This window comes from Protopterus annectens, chromosome 1.part0 (genome assembly GCF_019279795.1).
Source record: "Protopterus annectens isolate FY-2018-M chromosome 1.part0, PAN1.0, whole genome shotgun sequence".
Lineage (NCBI taxonomy): Eukaryota > Metazoa > Chordata > Ceratodontiformes > Protopteridae > Protopterus > Protopterus annectens.
In genome coordinates this window covers 1510066568-1510086862 of record NC_056725.1, presented here as the reverse complement: position 1 = coordinate 1510086862, position 20295 = coordinate 1510066568, and positions in this window count along the sequence as shown.

The window sequence follows — 20295 nt, the reverse complement described above, 5'->3', positions numbered from 1 at the left end:
TAGTGGCAATGACTTTCTTTGCTGCTTTAGTGTTTAAATGGGAACCTTTGTAAGCTACTTTTAACTGAGATAATATTTTTTGTGAAATCATTTCTGTGTGGAGCAGGAAGATTAAGTTCTGATTTAAATTTAAGCATATGTACTTTTATTGAGAGACTGCAGGCATTTTTGTCCTATTGTTCTTTCAAGCTCATTGTCTAAGACTGACCAAATATGGTGCATCATCCATTAATTACTGATTGCATTGCATTGCATTGTTACTGGCTTACCTTTAGTCTGTTTTTTTTATGCTTTTCCTATGGAATGGAGTACAGGTCGCTTAATATTGTCCAACCATTTACAGCCCTATATTTCTGTACACAAAATCTGCTTTTCTATTTCTGTTCTCATCTAGCCTTTAGTACTACTGGCTGAAATAAAATATTCATTAGGTATGAACATTATAATGTCAATGCTTTCTGAGTCTCCCTTAAAAAGAGCATAACTTTGGCCTGTGGGATAACCACTAAGGATGCAAAGTAATGCCCAGAAGTATAACTGTGGATCTGGGGTATTTAGACAAAGTTTTTTTTTATTATTATTTTAAGCCAGTTACATATTAAATTCAAATCAGAGTGCAATAAAATGTCTAGCTCTGCTAAGAACTAACAAGTTGCTGAGAACTATATCAGTTTACAGTACACAGTTTAAGTTTGCAAGGTTCCAGGATTGAGCAGTAATAAAAAACAAGAACAACAATGAGCCTCCTCTAGATCATTGAGGAACATATCTGTTGCAAGTAGTAGGGTCACCTTGTTTGTTATTAGATGCTACAATAAATGTCTTATCCCTTAAGAAGTCATAAAATTAGTTACAGACTTCTGAAGATAAGCCAGATTGCTTATGCAGCAGGATGTGACTGACTCGCTCAAAAACTTTTATTTGGCTCACAAAGATAGCTCCTGTTAACTGTCCTTGTTCCAAATGTGTATATATTTTATTTGGTAGATAGCTGTTGAAGTACAGCAGGTAGGCCAGAATTCATGTTTTTTATCCTTCAGAATATGATATTTCTGTAGATATTCTGAGATTTGAGTATAGATGATTTTTTTTCCCAAAATTATTGCCAGTAGGTCAACACTTATTATGTGATAGTCATTGGCTGATGCTAGTGTTGCTAACTTTGGGAGGGGGAGTATTATTGTGTGTTTAATTGATACTGGAAACATTTTTGTAGAGAGTGACAGATTGAAATAAATGGTACTGTTTAAGGCTAAATGTTATGGAATAATTATATGGAAAATTAGATAATATTGCTGCTGAGTAATGCTTAGAATCCTTTAAATTTTATTGTTATGATACTAAAGTAGAAGTGAGGTGAAACTGCATAGTATACAAAATTCTGTTTAGGGTAGGTTGTGCAGTGTTAGGAAAGAAAATTTGTGAAGGATTTAGGGGTCAGAATTGTTAGATTAATAGCATTTATTTATTCTAAATTGATTATACTACTCTACTACTGTTTGGAAATAGTATAGCAGAGCACAGACTTTTAACTATCTCCCAACATGTCTTTGTCTGTCAATGGCATAATTCATTCACTTTCCTATGGTAGCTGACTTTTGTGAAATTTGTATTAACTTATTATGGATGCTTATGTCCTGAAAATCAGTAAATTTCTTCACGTTGTTTGACTTCCTCTTCATGTCCTTTTATACCTTGTCTCAGTTTTTAATTTTGTAGAAATAAATCAGAATTTAGCCATGAAATCATTTTTTGTCTATTTCAGTCTTCTAGTTATTAGACAGGAAGTTTTATTTTTGAATAGATAAGAGAATTCTCTAAAAAAAACCTGTAAGGGACATAAAAATATTCCACAGTGAAATATACTGGATATCAATCTATCATTTCAGCTCTATTAAGAGTAAGTCTTCTGGGGGTTCCACTTTTTGTCTAGGATTGCATACATTGGTGTAGCTTCTTTGTTTTTAGTGACCAGAAATTAAATATTGGGTTACGGTCACTCGTTATATTAGTCAGTATTTGTAATGAATTAATAAATTCAAGTATATTAGTTATTAAAACATTCAGGACAACTAATTTTATGTTAAAGAAATTTGCCTAGTTCTTCCATTTACCACCTTTGAAAGGTTAAATGGTATTAGAGATGAGGGACCTGTACATCGTCACTGAGATTGGAGAACAAACATTCTCCATAAGGGTGTTAATGTGCAGGTAATGCATGCTCAAAAATATGCTGCCGTGGAGCTCAGACTGAAAGACAGCTAACAGCCATCATTATTTTATGCTCACTGAGCAGCACTTTTGCTGTTTAACGGTTATAAAATTAAAACAAACAAACAAAATAAGAGAAAAGTGTGTGTGTGTGTGTGTGTGTGTGTGTGTGTGTGTGTGTGTGTGTGTGTGTGTGTGTGTGTGTGTGTGTGTGAGAGAGAGAGAGAGAGATTGAGAGATCAATTGATTGAGCAGTGGATGAAATTATTAAAAAGTAAGAGGTATACATACCTTTCAACCTGTCAACTCAAGAAATCCAATTAAAGCCTAAATTAATGTGGGACAAAGGCTCAAAATTAGGGACATATTTTAAATATTGCTGTTATACAATTAGAAAGTGGCTATAGTAGGGTTGCCACCACTCTGTTTTTTCCCAGACTATCTGAGAATCAAATTGATTCTCCAGTAGTCTGGAAAACGTTGTACAAACTTCAGTATTCTGTTTCAAAAAAAGGAAACAGACTATCGGAGTTTGTTAAATCGGCTGACTTAATATGCATAGTAAATCGGCATTTAGGAATGGAAAAAGAGGGCATTCCCATCTGTTGACCTCACAGTGATGTCACAAATAGGCGAGGCATGGGCAGAGAGGGGGCAGGATTGGGTGGGGTTACGAGTGACAAGAGGGGTGTGGCCTTATTCCAGTTTTAGCCACAATGAAAGGTGGCAACCCTATGCTGAAGTAACAGAATTTATTTTAACATGTATTTTCTGAAGGATATAAAAATCTGAAACTCAAATATAATTCATTATTGGGTAGTGTGACAGCTGTGAGGTCTGCGGTGGGAGTGACAGATGCATTTAAGGTGGAAGTGGGGTTACATCAAGGATCAGCTCTGACCCCTTTCTTATTTGCAATGGTGATGGACAGGTTGACAGACGAGATCAGACAGGAGTCCCCATGGACTATGATGTTTGCAGATGACATTGTGATCTATAGTGAGAGTAGGGAACAGGTGGAGGAGACCCTGGAGAGATGGAGATATGCTCTAGAGAGAAGAAGAATGAAGGTCAGCAAGACTAAGACAGAATATATGTGCGTGAATGAGAGGGAGGATAGAAGAATGGTGAGGATGCAAGGAGTAGCGGTGGCGAAGGTGGATGAGTTTAAATACTTGGGGTCAATAGTTCAGAGTAACGGTGAGTGTAGAAGAGAGGTGAAGACGAGAGTACAGGCAGGATGGAGTGGGTGGAGAAGAGTGTCAGGAGTGATTTGTGACAGATGAGTACCTGTAAGAGTGAAAGGGAAGGTCTACAAGAGGGTAGTGAGACCAGCTATGTTATATGGGTTGGAGACAGTGGCATTGACAAAAAGGCAGGAGTTTGAGCTGGATGTGGCAGAGTTAAAGATTTTAATATTTGCACTGGGTGTGACGAGGGTGGACAGGATTAGGAATGAGTATATTAGAGGGACAGCCCAGGTTGGAAGGTTTGGAGACAAAGCCAGAGAGGCAAGATTACGTTGGTTTGGACATGTGCTGAGGAGGGATGCTGAGCATATTGGGAAAAAGATGCTAAGGATGAAGCTACCAGGTAAAAGGAAAAGAGGAAGGCCTAAGATAAGGTTTATGGATGTGGTGAGGGAGGACATGCAGGTGGTTGGTGTGACAGAGCAAGATGCAGGGGACAGGAAGAAATGGAAACAGGTGATCTGCTGTGGCGACCCCTAACGGGAATAGCCAAAAGAAGATGATGATTTACATCAACCCCCAATGATTTGCCAGCAAGCCACACATTTTATAAGGAAGAGACTAAAAAAATGAGGTAAGATATCAGGACATTTTGCGAAAATCTAGTCAGCTGAGAGGTATGAAAGTATGAAACTTGTAGTTGCTGGCATTATTAAGGCACTTTCTCGTGTGTGTATATGTGTGTGTGTGTGTGTGTGTGTGTGTGTGTGTGTGTGTGTGTGTGTGTGTGTGTGTGTGTGTGTGTGTGTATTAGAAAGAGTGTGTAGACATTAAATATTTACCTAACTTATATTCTGTATGTAAAGTATCTCCTCCAGCAACAGTTTTATAGATATATATACTACAAAAAGTTTGAAACATTAGGTGAAAGAACTATTTTATATCAAACATATTAGATATATATGTATATATATATATATATATATATATATATATATATATATATATATATATATATATGTATATATAGGTCTACTTCTAAAACCCAAAAGTGCACTTACCCAACTTTCAAAAGACCGAGACAAATAAATGAAACTCCAGAAGACCAACCACTCGGAACATCGACATTTCACTACAGGTAAGTAACCACTTGGCCAACCCAGCAAACATACTAAAACTGAAACCCACCCACGAGGGGCAGTGCCCCCCCAACACCCCCCAACTAAATATACCAACTCCGAGATCGCACTACTGTGGAGGTAAGGGGCAAAGGTCAACAAAGTCAATAAAGTTTTGAGACTCACTGTGCTTCCTGAATATGGGATATATATTGCTGCCATTAGTATTTTGGATTTAGCTTATTGAGCCTTTTATGATAAATAATTGAATGTTATTGAACATTGAATTACTTCAGTCATTTAGAGTATCAGAGGATGGAAATTATACATTTAAAACTTGCTAAATGTGTATCCTTTGCAAGAACAACGTTTATAAGTCAATCTACTGTGAAATCACAGAATAGATTACCTGTAAGGACAAGGAAGAGTGGTTCCATAGAATTATTTAAGAAATCCTTAAGTATGTGGGCAGATGTTACTGTTTATTCTGTGATGACAGAATATGCACTTTAAATGACCATTGACCTTTATGCAGCAGTAATAATAAACTATGAAGCTATTAAACTATTTTTGCATTATTCCATAACTATATTTGTTAAAATAACAGGTTTTTATTCGTACTTGTTACTGTTTTAATTTTATCTTCTAGTTTTGGTCTAGATTAGCATAATTTCTTGTTAATGCTAATACCTCTCCACCTCTCATCCATGTCTCAGAATTTGCTGATTGCCATTGAAAACAGAACGTGGTCATGTGGTCTGTGATGGAATCCATGAGTCATCCTCATCCATGATTTAATGGTAGTCATAATGTTTGGTCTGAGTTGCTGTAGACAGTTTTTCATTTGGATCCATTTATTATTTATACTTCCTACATTTAAGCATCTACCTGTTAATGTTTTGTAGGAATGGTAGATTACGTCTGCAATTGGTCTTTGATTAAGTTAAATACTGCTGTAATTTATTATTACAATGCTTCATAGTGGGGGTACAGTTTTTTGACATTTTAGCAAAATGTTAGCATGCTTTTTTGTTATTATCAGTATACATGTGCTATACTTTGTTTACCACAGAGAAATTTCAGTGGTTATGTTTCCCTTGGGTAAAGTACCATGAACTGCTGTATTCATTTGGCTGCGGTTCCCATTATCAAATATGCCTGTCTAATGAAATATTTAGTAGTAGTAGCAAGGCTAGTATTAGCACATGCGAGCGTTTCTGAATTTTGTTGAATAACATTTTAAATTATTTGCTATATGGATAAACTGAGAGGACTCTTCAGGTCACTATTTTGTAGCTTTAGTACAATGTTGTTTTATAAAAAGAGTAGCACTGCCATGTCTTTAAGAAAGAGTATCTTTATATTATTTGAGTCATTTGCAGTATATATATATATATATATATATATATATATATATATATATATATATATATATATATACATATTATATGGTTCAGTCTAGTATTTCATTAAGAAGGTATACTTTAGAGCTATTTTGTAGATTCTGCCTAATAGTTTTCTTTCCAAAGAGCTATAACATGTCTTTAAGAAACAGCAGTTAAGTTAATTGTTTAGCTTGAAAGGTATAACATATAAATTAGGGGAGATGGTAAGGCCCCCGAGTGGGATGAGTCAATCAGCTCATGTATGCACATTGAGCTATGAGATGTTCCCAGATAACACACTCAGAGGTACAACTGGTATCAATGCTTAGCGTTATTACAGTTAATAAATAAATAAATAAATATTAAGACAAGATACCAAATAAGGTAACTAAAGGATAAAAGGACAGCATGTAATGCCGTTTCTGGCAGCTTTTTTCTCTGAAAGCACAGGTTGCATACCACACCAGTCTTTTCACTCTTACAAACAGGTAGATGCACCTTTGTAACATGTAAAGGGGAGCATCAGTAAAGCAAGAACATGTTAGTAATAATTTTCCTTAAAGTGGCATGTACAACTAGTCCTCATATTGGGTACCTGGGTGGATTTTTTTAATCAAAGTAAAAGGCAAGATCGCAGGTATGATGAAGTGTCAGTGTACCGCATGTGCCTTGTTTTATTTTTCTTATTTCATATCTGGTTCTTTGGGGAAGTGTGTTCTGATATAGATTGCTGTGTCTCCACAAGTGTCTGTGACTCAGAAGGTAACAGTTGACTAGCTTGGAAAAGCATCTTATTTATTTATTTATACAATTTGTTACTAGGGGTAGAGCACTGATCCCATTGGACCAGTTTCAGTCTCAGCCCAGATTGTGAACACACATCAAGAGGAAAAAATAAAACTAATGTATATAGTAAAAGAGCACACTAACATCAAAGGAATACTTAATGTTTGTCTTTTTGGCTTTTCCCGGTTAGGGGTCGCCACAGCGGAACTCCGGTCCGCTAATGATTGGCAGTAGATTTTTTTGGTGCCGAGTTGCCAGCCCAAAGCCCAACCTTCAGCGAAGGCACGCCCATTCACACATGTCTTTCGGAGGCCACTCGACCGCAGGGAGGACATGCAGACTCCACACAGAAGGCACTCCAGCTGAGAATCGAACAGGAGAACCTCTTGCTGTGAGGCAACAATGCTATGGAAAAGATATTTAATAAGGTTGTCAGTAGAACCCACTATATACAATATTTACATCAGTTACAGTAGCGACATGTCAGAAGTTACAAAACAGATGCTATAATGAAAATGATAAGGCAGTATGTGTCAAAGATTAGGGAGACTAGGTTATGTGACCTGAAGTAGAGCATTTACAAGCAGCTTGTGCTGTGAAATGTTCTTTAAGTCAAACATTGTTCTACGGTTCTGATCACTCAGATGTTTCTTTTATGGGAGAGGGTTCTGATATGGAGTGCTTGCTTAATTAAGTGGCTTTGACCTCTCAGGGCAACAAATAATGAGCCTAGTAAAGAATGTGCCCTACTGTATGTCCTATATGCATATAGTGGAACCTACATGTCTTCCGCTGTGACTTTATCCAAGCAGTGAAACATATTTTGTTGCAGAAATATTTCTAGTGTAGAATTATTAATGTAATATTAAAAATACACTTTATTTATGTTTTGGTAACAAACCACTTATTTATGTTTTGAAATCACTAGGAGCTGAAAACTCCAAACCAAAGGCTAAAAAAGTCATGCAGTCAAACTGTCTATTAAAAACTACAAGAAAGATCCTGGAAAGTTAGAGTCGCCATTATATAATACATTAAACCTCCTATAATGGAAGCTCATGGGATATATGGAAATGATCCCTTAAGGATCAGTTTTTGAACTTCATGGCTTCTGAATGAATGACCCTGATTACTTTTATGTTTCTTTGTCTTTATTGTCAGACCAACAAAGCCAAACCTTGCTATCTGTACTCATGTCATACATTACATTTTTCTAAGCTCATCAGTATAACATATGTGGATTGCTTGGTTATAATTTAGAAACACAGAACTTAAAACAAGTCTGATGTCTTTAACTTTAAGGTGACAACAAAAATATCCCAAATAATGTCCACACCAAAGAGTAAAAAGTCACATAGACAAACCATGTAGTAAAAACTATAGGGAAGACACAGCAAAGCTTGAGTCTTTACTGTGTAATACTTAAACATCCTGTAGTGAAGGCCCATGGGATATATACAAATGACCTCTTAAGGACATACCAGTGTTTCAGCTACATGGTGTCTGAATGCCAAATAACTTTTTATTTTACTTTGTTAAGTCTTTGCTGGTGCATTCAGGCCAATAATGACAAACCATACCGAGATACAAGAAAAAAAATGTGGTACAGGTTACAGCTTCATGTATCTGGGAAGTGTGGCTGGGTAGAAGGGAAAACTGACTGAGGAGGTCAAAGCTAGAATCAGATGTACAATAGTCAACTGGTACAAAGCATCAGGGGATATATTTGGTAGAAGAATGTCAAATAACCTGAAAAGTAATAGGTTCATAGGCTGTTACTAGGCTATTGGCCCTAGGGCCTATACAATTCCCTGGGTATTTCTTCCCACAATATTTACTTCCCTAGATCCCTGTCTAGCAGGGCAACTGACATGATCCCCGAAGTGAATTTCCTATCTCCCATCCAACTGTCAAGGTTCCTTTTGAAGAGGGCCAAGGAGGTGTTCTGCTTGACATGTATGGGCAGTCTGTTCCAGAGTATGGGGAGTCTCTGGGTCAGGAACTTATCCCTCCAGAATGTTTTGTTCATTGTGATGACAAGGTTTAGATACCTGGAGCGTGTGGCTATGAGGGATTGGGAGTTCTTTAAGTGGAGCATGTCCAACAGCTCAGGGTTTGACATGGCCTTGTATGTTAAGCAGAGATCACCTCTGAGTAGACGATATGCCACAGAGTATACCTGGAGTTTTTTTAGATGGCCAGCATAGGGCATCTGCTTTAGGCCTGTGATTCTTTTAGTGAGGTATTTCTGTGGCCTTTCCAGCTGTTTCAGATGTCTTATGAGGTACATACCAAACGGGGCTTTGTACTCTATAATGGGTCTAATGAGGGATGATTACAGTGGGACAATGACCTCCTTTTTCTGGATAAAAAGTCCTTAGTGATGAGGTGTGCCACATAGAAGAGTTTCCTGACTGTTGTGGCGATGTGGTTATCGAAGGTGAGACCACTGTCCACCTGTGTCCCTAAGTCTTTCATCACACTTTTGGTGTTTAGTGTACTGCCACCTATGTGGTAATTCATGGGTACATGTTTTTTTTTCCCAGAGGGGATAACTATACATTTCTTTGCATTAAGCTTGAGACCATGGCTCTGGCACCAAGCATCTGTTTCTGTAAGGCCCTTTTGTAGAATATCCACATAATTTGGGGATTCAATAATGGCTCCCAGTTTGCAGTCATCTGCGAACTTTGTTAGCCAGAGTCCATTAGTGTTGGCCTGTACTTCAGAGAAGTAGATGCTAAACAAGACCGGTCCCAGGACTGAACCCTGAGGTACTCCACTTGTCGCTTGTCTGGAGATGGATTTGTTGTCAGCTACTTTTACAGTCTGGGTTCCATCAGTAAGCCAGTTGGCAACCCATCGAGTGACGTAGGGATTTATGCCCAACTTAGTAAGTTTATCTATGATTCCAGAGTGGGGGATGGTGTCAAAGGCCTTGGCAAGGCCCAGATAGGCTGTGTGGACCTCCTTACCTTCGTCCACAGCTCTGGAGATTGATTAGAAGAAGTCAATCAAGTTCAGGAGACAAGATCGTCCCTTCACGAACTCAAACTGGATGGAGTCCAGTGTTTGAAGGTTGCCAATGTCTTTGTTTATAAGTTCCATGATAATGCGTTCCATGCCCTTGCAGATCAGGCTCATCAGACTGATGGGACAGTAGTTCCTGGGATCCAAGGTGGCTCCCCCTTTGTGGAGTGGGATAACTAGCTGTGCACCACAAAGTCTGAGGTGAGGCTATGATTAAACATGACACTTAGGTGAGGTGCCAGTTCATTTTGTAGTTCGTGTAGTACACAGATAGGGATGTCATCTTGTCCCATGGATGCTGTATTCATATCTTTGGAGAGTGTGATTTCTATCTGTGGGGTCATGATTACCAGAATTTGGCAATCCTTTAGTATTGAGATGGGCCTTTTATGGGCTGAGAGGGAGGTGAAGTTGGCACTAAATCAATCTGCCAGGATATTGGCAATATCCTTGGGATCAGTATATTTAATGCCATTCTGTTGTAGCTCAGAGCAGATCTGAGCATTGCCATTTAGATTATTGACATAACTATAGAATCATGAGAAACACAAAAATGGAGCCAGCAAAAAGTGACTGAAAATAATATAATATTAAATGTGAAACATCACAGCAAGTACAAACATACCGGTTTCGGCTGGTAAATTACACAGCCTTCATCAGTGTATGAAAAACATTTACAATACATGCTGTTTATATATACAGTAAACAGATCCAATTGGTTGGATGCTTATAAATATTCATTAAGCCCGGGGGAAAAAAGACCACCCAGTTTTATTATCCACTTTTTTTCCTTACAATTTAGGATATTGTGCCAACCAGCTTTATTCCTCCGATCACCTTGTATAACATCAATAATAGTGAACATGAATTTGGCCGTTGGATGTGTCAACTGATGTTTATATAGAGCGTTAGTCATCTTTTTTTGTTTAATATTACTATAATGTTCAGAAATACGTAATCTAATACACCTAGAAGTCTGCCCAATATAGAATGCACCACAATTACATGTGGCCAAATAAATGGCCCAATCACTACTACAATTCACAAAGATATTTAAATCAAAAACCTTGGCGCAATTTCTACTTGAGAACTCCTTAGTGGTGCATATATGTTTACAATTTACGCAGTGGCCACAAGGGAAACAACCACGCAAACTATCTCCAGAGATGGTTCTCTGAATCATGTCATTGAACTTATTGTCCCTAGTTTTGTAGTGGTTAAAATAGGATTTGAGATTTTTACCATTCCTATAAGAGAACATACATTTGTCAGGGATAATCTTGGCAACCTCTGGGTCACATTATAAAATATTCCAATGTCGCTGCACAATCCTAAATAAACAGTTGGTGTTGCGTCCATAAGTTGTAATAAGTCTTAATGGTTGGGGTGGTATATCCGACTTGTCCTTGTACTGAAGTAAATCAGTACGTTCCATATTGCTAACCTGACTTTTAGCAACTGCAATAGTTCCATCATTATAACCCCTTTGTTTGAATCCTTATATAAGATCATTTTGACTCATACGAAAGGTGGATTGTTGTGAACAGATACGTTTGGCTCTGATGAATTGAGACTTTGGTATGTTCCTAGCTATGTGTGGAGCATGATAGCTAGAGGCATGCAACAGGGAATTGTATTGTGGGAACTTCCTGTGTATCTCTGATTCTAATGTCCCATCAGGAAGTTTACGTAATGACACATCCAGAAAAATTATATTATGTATGTCATGTTGTTCCGTAAAACATAAACCCCATTCATTGTTATTCAAGTAATGAACAAATTCCTGTAATCTAGACTCAGTGCCCCTCCACACCAGCCATACATCATCAAGGTAACATGTCCAAATATCCATATCCGAAAGAAAAATGTTTCTGGTAGAATCATAAATCAGCTTGGTTTCAACATAAGCCATAAAGAAGTCAGCATATATGGGGGCAAAATACGCCCCCATAGCCGTACCTTTGGTTTGCCAGAAACATGCATCTTTATAATAGAAGACATTACAAGTAAGAACATATCTTGCCATATCCACCAAAAATGAATTAAATGTGGGACTATATAAGTTGGTATGATTTAACCAATATGCCAAAGCCTTAAGACCTGCTTGATGTGGAATGTTGGTATATAAAGCACTCACATCAAGCGTACACAAGAACCAATCTTCTTCCAATTGGGTGTCAGATATAATTTGTAGGAAATTCGTTGTATCTTGTAGCCTAGAACGAATGAATGGTAACAGAGGTTTAAGGTATTTGGTCAAAAACAAGGATAAGGGTTCGGTCAGATAGTTTCTGCCAGATACTATTGGTCTTCCCGGAGGATGCTTAGCATCTTTGTGAATCTTAGGTAAGAAATAAATGTATTGAAAACTGGAATCCCTGATAGTTAATTGGTATAATGTGTCATTGGAAATGACACCCTTGTCATTAGCATCCTTAAGGAACCGTTCAATACATTTAGTAAATCTATGTGTAGGATCCACCACCATATGTGTATAGTATCTGGCATCAAACAACTGCCTCTGAACTTCCTTATCGTAATCTATCCAATTTTGTACCACTACAGCTCCACCCTTGTCTGCTGATGTTATTACAATTTGTTTGTTTCTCTGAAGTTCCAAAATTGCCCGTCTTTCATTAAGAGTGATGTTATTATGTTTAAAGGCCATATCCGAACTAAGGAAATGTATGTCCATAAGTACACTATTTTGGAACTGATGGACCACAGCATTCATAGGCGGAGAAAAATTAGATTTATGATATATGAATTTGCCATCATCAGAATTAAAACCAGAGTCACCAAAAAACATTCTAAGATTTATGGATCTACAAAATTGAGACAAATCTTGTGCAAATACATCTTCAGATATAATAGAACCAGGTATAAAATTTAAACCTTTATTCAAAATCTGAATATGTGCATCTGACAGATCATGGTCAGACAAATTCAAAATGTTATTGACAGTACATTGATTCATGTCCCTAATGCCATCTCCAATAACCCCTGTAGGTTGCGAACTTTTCCTGTGTTTGCACCCCCCCGTCTGTATGTGCTCCTAAAGGGGCACCTCCAGAACTCCTTTTGGGGGATGGAGACCCTATTGCTGCCAGGGATTCATTATCAGTACCTGAGGACGTGTCCTCAAAAGATGAAATACCATCCTGATTGCTTTTATGCAATATGGACCTAGGTCTTTTTCTTTTTCTAACAGAAGTAGGGAGATTATTAAATCTCACATGTTTTGACTGAAAAGAAAATGGATTACCATGAGAATAGTCCTCCTGATCCCTGGTAAATTTTTTCATTTTTCTGGAACGTAGTTCAGCATCAAACTTTTTCAAATCTAGAGCAACTTTATTAAGTTTAACCTCAAAAGAGGGCTCTTGTTCATAACATTTCAATTTATCTGCCAAGGCCATGATCTCTGCTAACCCACTATCGATGGCCCGGTTATGGAATTTATATAATTGCACCACAAAGGACATCGTGGCATCATGCTGTATTTCAGACCATTGTGTGGTCAGCTCATCATCTGCATTGCTGACATGTGGGATAGTACGTATCCGTAACCCCCTTGGGGTGATATTCGCGGCCTGGTAGGCCTTAAAAAGTTTGCTATGCCACACATTAGCACGTAGTGCTCTAAGTTGCCTATTCAGGTCTTCAATAAGTTTCTGGCTTGATATATCAGAGTTGCTATTTGCAACATGATCAACATTCCCGCTGATGGGAGAGCTTAGACCAAAGGCCCCAAGATCTTCCCTATCAGCCACCAATCCTGAAATAAGATTGGATAGGTCCATGTTAAATGTGAAAAGAAAAAACTAAATAACTAATCATACAACTGTCAATAATAGTCAAAAAAGAAAATACCATGACAGCTAAACTAAAGATTATTATAAAGGACAATAGCAGCTAACAAAATGAAATTATTCACAATAGTGAAAAAGCTGCGTCCATTCAAATGCCAAGCCACCTATGTTAATAACTGTACCAAAAAACTCTAGTGGGAAGACAGCAGAGAATCATGATCAAAACATACAATGAAATGTATATAAAAATATATATAAAAGTTTGATGCTGAACCACTATTCAAGCAATGAAAACCAAAAAAATATCTAAAAATATAAATGTTGAAACCCAAAAACAGGAGAACATATCCCTGGACACCACTGCATTATATGGATGATGGTAATCAAAAAACAATTGTGAACACAATGTGGATATATCATTCAATGTGATTGATATCATCAATTATAGAAAAAATAGTCAAGATGACATGTTACCCTCTAATATATGTAACAATATTACTATATTCAAAACCAAGAAGGCAATCACACTTGCTGACGTGAGATGCCAGATATACACAAATAAAAAACAGTATATTAATAATATAAACCTATATTACCCTGAAAATGTTATACATATAGACAATCATACAAAAGAATGTCTATATACAATTAGCTGCTAAACTTGACCATGAAATAACGTCCACCAGTAGTATAGAAACACATAGAAAAAATATCAAAATGCCACATACATGAAAAAGGCAAAATTAAACTATGTGCTACTAAATCCAAATGACAGGCCTAGATAATATTCACATCAAAAAGGTGTCATGAACCATCCAACAAATGTACATCATGTTTTTTGGTGACTCTGGTTTTAATTCTGATGATGGCAAATTCATATATCATAAATCTAATTTTTCTCCGCCTATGAATGCTGTGGTCCATCAGTTCCAAAATAGTGTACTTAAGGACATACATTTCCTTAGTTCGGATATGGCCTTTAAACATAATAACATCACTCTTAATGAAAGACGGGCAATTTTGGAACTTCAGAGAAACAAACAAATTGTAATAACATCAGCAGACAAGGGTGGAGCTGTAGTGGTACAAAATTGGATAGATTACGATAAGGAAGTTCGTAGGCAGTTGTTTGATGCCAGATACTATACACATATGGTGGTGGATCCTACACATAGATTTACTAAATGTATTGAACGGTTCCTTAAGGATGCTAATGACAAGGGTGTCATTTCCAATGACACATTATACCAATTAACTATCAGGGATTCCAGTTTTCAATACATTTATTTCTTACCTAAGATTCACAAAGATGCTAAGCATCCTCCGGGAAGACCAATAGTATCTGGCAGAAACTATCTGACCGAACCCTTATCCTTGTTTTTGACCAAATACCTTAAACCTCTGTTACCATTCATTCGTTCTAGGCTACAAGATACAACGAACTTCCTACAAATTATATCTGACACCCAATTGGAAGAAGATTGGTTTTTGTGTACGCTTGATGTGAGCGCTTTATATACCAACATTCCACATCAAGCAGGTCTTAAGGCTTTGGCATATTGGTTAAATCATACCAACTTATATAGTTCCACATTTAATTCATTTTTGGTGGATATGGCAAGATATGTTCTTACTTGTAATGTCTTCTATTATAAAGATGCATGTTTCTGGCAAACCAAAGGTACGGCTATGGGGGCGTATTTTGCCCCCATATATGCTGACCTCTTTATGGCTTATGTTGAAACCAAGCTGATTTATGATTCTACCAGAAACATTTTTCTTTCGGACATGGATATTTGGAGACGTTACCTTGATGATGTATGGCTGGTGTGGAGGGGCACTGAGTCTAGATTACAGGAATTTGTTCATTACTTGAATAACAACGAATGGGGTTTATGTTTTACGGAACAACATGACATACATAATATAATTTTTCTGGATGTGTCATTACGTAAACTTCCTGATGGGACATTAGAATCAGAGATACACAGGAAGTTCCCACAATACAATTCCCTGTTGCATGCCTCTAGCTATCATGCTCCACACATAGCTAGGAACATACCAAAGTCTCAATTCATCAGAGCCAAACGTATCTGTTCACAACAATCCACCTTTCGTATGAGTCAAAATGATCTTATACAAAGATTCAAACAAAGGGGTTATAATGATGGAACTATTGCAGTTGCTAAAAGTCAGGTTAACAATATGGAACGTACTGATTTACTTCAGTACAAGGACAAGTCGGATATACCACCCCAACCATTAAGACTTATTACAACTTATGGATGCAACACCAACTGTTTATTTAGGATTGTGCAGCGACATTGGAATATTTTACAATGTGACCCAGAGGTTGCCAAGATTATCCCTGACAAATGTATGTTCTCTTATAGGAATGGTAAAAATCTCAAATCCTATTTTAACCACTACAAAACTAGGGACAATAAGTTCAATGACATGATTCAGAGAACCATCTCTGGAGATAGTTTGCGTGGCTGTTTCCCTTGTGGCCACTGCGTAAATTGTAAACATATATGCACCACTAAGGAGTTCTCAAGTAGAAATTGCGCCAAGGTTTTTGATTTAAATATCTTTGTGAATTGTAGTAGTGATTGGGCCATTTATTTGGCCACATGTAATTGTGGTGCATTCTATATTGGGCAGACTTCTAGGTGTATTAGATTACGTATTTCTGAACATTATAGTAATATTAAACAAAAAAAGATGACTAACGCTCTATATAAACATCAGTTGACACATCCAACGGCCAAATTCATGTTCACTATTATTGATGTTATACAAGGTGATCGGAGGAATAAAGCTGGTTGGCACAATATCCTAAATTGTAAGGAAAAAAAGTGGATAATAAAACTGGGTGGTCTTTTTTCCCCTGGGCTTAATGAATATTTATAAGCATCCAACCAATGGGATCTGTTTACTGTATATATAAACAGCATGTATTGTAAATGTTTTTCATACACTGATGAAGGCTGTGTAATTTACCAGCCGAAACCGGTATGTTTGTACTTGCTGTGATGTTTCACATTTAATATTATATTATTTTCAGTCACTTTTTGCTGGCTCCATTTTTGTGTTTCTCATGGTTCATGTTTGGGGGCCGTGCATTACCTACGTGCAGGAGGACTTTTTTTGATATAACTATAGAATGCCTTGTGATTGTCTTTGGAATATTTAGCAATTTTATTTTTGTAACTTGCTTTGGAGGATTTTATGAGGGATCTCAGCTTCTTATTGAGGCCGGTAAGGGACTTTTTTGCATCCTGGGATTTTCCTCTTTTCTGCAACAGTTTATTCATTCTGTTGTATAGTTTGTTTATGGCAGGGGACCACCAGATTGACTTCCTTTTTTTGGAGGAGAGCATCTTGGTTCTATTTGGGATGGCACGATTCATGCACAAGTGGATGTAGGATTCAGCAGTCAAACTTTCAGCTACCATCTGCATGGGTGTCATGAAGTTTGTCACTTCTGACTTGAGTAGCTTGAAGTTGGCTTTGGAGAAGTTTTTTACAGAGGTTTCCTTACTTGGGGTGGGGGGTGGGGGTAGGATGTGGATGTCAAGGGTGATTAGCTTATGGTCAGACCTGACCAATGGGGGGTGACCACTGGTGTGGAGCATCTATCTCCCACGTTGGTAATGACCAGATCTAGGATATTGGAGCCCCTGGTGGTACAATGGATTAGTTGATCCAGGGCATTGGAATTTATGAATTCCAAAAACCATTGGGAAAAGTTGTTGGTACCCGAGTAGTTTTCCCAGTTAATGGCAGGGTAGTTGAAATCACCCAGTATTAGGGTGTTTGGTTGTATCTTAATATTTTCCAGTATGTTTAGAAAGGTGTAGCTAGAATCTTGGGGCATGGTGGGAGATCTGTAGCAAGCTACAATTTGGATTGTAGTCTTACCTAGTGTTAGTTACACCTAGAGAATTTCAGATGCATTGTGTTGGGCAACTAGCCTGGAGGTGTGAATATCCTTGGTGAATATGGACACTCCCCCACCTTTAGTGCTTTGGTCTTGGTTTGGTGGCTGAAAAGTGTGGCAAGAGTTGTTGCCTGGTATTGCAGGGCTGCTCTCTGGAGCCTTGAACCAGGTCTCAGTTACTGCACAGATATCGATGTTCTCCATTTTTAGGAGTGCCTCTGTTACGGTGGTGGTTTTGTCCTTTGAACCTTGCCTAAAAAAGGCACTATAGGGGTGGCAAGAGCTTTAGCCAGTAACCTGAATCCCAGGGGTGACAGGTGCAGACCATCTTTGGCAAAGCATTGTGGTTTGTCAATCATGTCGTCCCCAGGCAGACAGATACTGAATCTCCTTTGAATGACACCAGAAGCTTAGCCAGTTGTTGAAGTCAATCATTTTGTCCTTATACTGTGGTATCATTCTAGGTGAAAGAAGGATGCTACTCAGGGCTAGGGTCATACCTGCCTGGGCCACATGATCTATGAGCTCTTCCATGTCTGTTTTCATGTAGTCCAGGGAGGTATGTCTCAAGTCATTCACTCCAACATGGACAATGACAAAGTCATATTTGTACTTGTTGTGGAGTGACTTGAGTGCATGCGTTATGTGGCAGATCCTGGCACCCGACAGGCAGCTGACAGCAATTTTCTCCTTGTTCAGCCTGGTGAGTGGGACATCAGTGTATCTGACTATAGAGTCACTTATGATTAAAGTGTTGGGTACATTTTCTTGCCTTAGGGTCTGTTGTTGGGTGGCACACTGGTGTTGTGAGCGATGTGTCACTTTGGTTGTGACTGGTGTTTGTTTGCGTTTCCAGGAGGTCCTTGTTGCTTGGGCAGGTTAATGTTAAGGGCCTCCACATATGTGCGTTTAGTGTTGCTATGTGTAGATGTTGATGGTATGAGTTTTGAAGGTCTATGTGTTGCTTGAGGTGTAGTGCAGGTGTTAACCTTCTCCTCTTGACTGTCTAGCACAATCTTGGCTGGAGAGAGCTTTGCTTCCAGTTTGGCTATGTAAGTGCATCTCTCGCAGGTTGTAGTGTTGAGTGGTAGGAGGAGAGGGTTGTCTGTTTACATGAGGCAGTTGCTGCATTGCCCCAGTATGCCCAGATTCACCAGGTGGACAGGAGAAATCACTGGAAGCTCATCCTTTGGACATGCCTGTTTATGTGCTTTTTTTGTAAAGTACAAGAACTGTTTTCCCTTACCATTGCAAGGTACTTTGCAATTCTAGGCTGTTTAGTGCCTGCGATTCATTTCTCCTTATTAACAAGGAGAGTTGAGTGGTTGTATCAGTTTAAGGCTTCCTAGTGCTTTCCAGCAGGTTCTAGAGCAAGCGCTAGTCACAGGGGTTCATATTTTAATGCTACTACTGAGAAACCAGCTAGTCCTAAGGCAAAATTTGAAGAACAGACTTTCTGGCACCTGGAATAGTTTAACCGTAGCCCAGCGGTGCTGCATGATGTGAAAAACACACAAACACGTGTTTTTAAGCCAGAGAGTTGAAAAGTATAGAAATCAGCCCAAAATGGCTAATAAAATCACAATTTCAGAGCTGGAAACCACTCCTCTAGTGTTAGATAGGCAGTACAATGCTCACCACTCCCACTGGTAAGCAGTAGGACTTCCCTCTACCACAGCAAGGTCTGCATAGCTCTGAACACAGAAAATAAAGTCTTGAAACCAGCAAAGCCTGGTAAGACTTCCCTCTACCATAGCAAGGTCTGGAGAACTCTGAACACAGAAAATAAAGTCCTGAAACCAGCAAAGCCTGGGATCTGGACTATAATATCTAGGAAAGGCAAGAAACAAGCAAACAATATACTATTTTTTTCTTTGTTCATTAAAAAAGACTAAACAATGCAATAATACAGTAAATAAACACAGAAAATGCTAACACACTTGAGTGTGTAGCCCTAAACAGTAAATGCAATTACAACTCTACAAAATTAACCATTTAAAACTTTTTAAATGAAGCAAGGCAAGTGCACAACTGAAAAATGATTTGAGGAAGTAATACAGTAGAATAAGTAGCTAGTTTGCATATACAGAAAAGTCTATATATACAGAAAATCAGCTAAAACAACACTAAAACAATTCAGATGCAGTGCATCCTAGAGCACTTGAGTTGTAGCAATATTAAGGCAAATACAGTTTTAATAAATGCACTAAAATATACTCTATATTTCCAAAATGTTTGAGAAGCACAGTCAGAACACTAGGAACTTCAGCCAATTTCTTTTTTTTAGAAAGGGAGAAAGGAGGAACAGAAGGAAAAAAACCTAAGTGGGTTGGCTTTCTCAGATGTTCTCTCTGTATTACATAGAATGAGCTAATGACACTAGACTGGGAGGAGTGTCCAAGATCAGATTTAGAGTATGGGAGGGCAACTGCAAGGCCAGCAGGTATAAAGACAAGATACCAATAGGGAGGGAGGGTAGGGAGCTCTCTAGCCAGAACACACTACAGAAATCACTTCAGGCAGAAAACACTATAGGCAGTGAGCCAATAGCTATAAAATACAGTAATAAAGTATGCAACAGACAATAAAAGTGTTATAAATATCTAGAATAACCAATAACTAGTAAAAATAAGCAAAAAAAAAAAAAAAAAAAAACAGTCTACTTGTTGTTATATATCACAGATCAGAGTTTTAGTCAGTGCTCCTTCTCCAATAGCTCTGTGTGGAATGGCAGAAAACATTCAAGTTAACTTCTTAAGTAACAGAAAGTTGAAACCTGAAACAACTTTAAAAAAATCTGAAAAGAACCAATGAGGTGCT